General features: G+C 38.5%; 1 non-coding gene across 1 annotated transcript; it reads left to right on the top strand.

Moving 5' to 3' along the window:
• The first annotated feature begins 392 nt into the window (after window positions 1–392).
• On the top strand, window positions 393–464 carry Trnat-cgu (transfer RNA threonine (anticodon CGU)). The gene has a single exon. It is a non-coding gene; the product is annotated as a tRNA-Thr (tRNA).
• The last annotated feature ends 414 nt before the right edge of the window (window positions 465–878 follow it).

Below are 878 nucleotides of genomic sequence, written 5' to 3'. Positions count from 1 at the left end.
TTGTTTTTTCATCCGTTTTCATTTTCATTAATTTATCATTTCTTTAATTCGATTAGTGTGTGCAAGTAACTTCCCCTATGTTGTTCTTGGTGTCAATGTTTGTTGGCTTCTTATGATATGATTAATAAAATCGGGCCCCTCGGTTCCCTTTCTTCTCGTTCATTATATAACGAGGGCTCGAATCCGGCAACATTGATGCCTTCAGGGAGCATATGTGGGTTTATTGACCAGTTGCCATCACCCAAAAAAGATCACGTGCTCGTGACGCCTGCGGCAGAAAGGATGTTCCACATCCGCCCCTAGGCTTGTGAGTGGTGGCGCTGGCTAACACTCCCAGAGTTAGTTCTAGTTGTAAAACATAAAATACCCCAGAAAGCGGATGGGAAAACGGTTCCGCGGTAGCTCAATGGTGAGAGCATCGCACGCGTAATGCGAAGACGTGGGTTCGTTCCCCACCTGCGGACAGTTGTTTTTCATCCGTTTTCATTTTCATTAATTTATCATTTCTTTAATTCGATTAGTGTGTGCAAGTAACTTCCCCTATGTTGTTCTTGGTGTCAATGTTTGTTGGCTTCTTATGATATGATTATATATATATATATATATATATATATATATATATATATATATATATACATATAAATACTCTAATAGTGGCAATTGTTCGCCAACAAATACTTCTCATTAAAATACTTATTCAAAAGCATTTACATCGATATCAATCACTACGTGCACGATTGATGGCTATTGCTGCCGTACAAAACAAAGTGATTCGTGATCACTCGTGACAAATTCCTAGCATCTCCTGGTTATTAAACTTGAATTGCCATTTGACTCCCTTTTAATTGGACATCCATGACTGTATTCCGTATGAAATT

Source organism: Dermacentor silvarum, chromosome 10, assembly GCF_013339745.2.
Source record: "Dermacentor silvarum isolate Dsil-2018 chromosome 10, BIME_Dsil_1.4, whole genome shotgun sequence".
Lineage (NCBI taxonomy): Eukaryota > Metazoa > Arthropoda > Arachnida > Ixodida > Ixodidae > Dermacentor > Dermacentor silvarum.
Note: the sequence above shows the minus strand (reverse complement) of the source record. Positions and strands in the feature narration are given on the sequence as shown.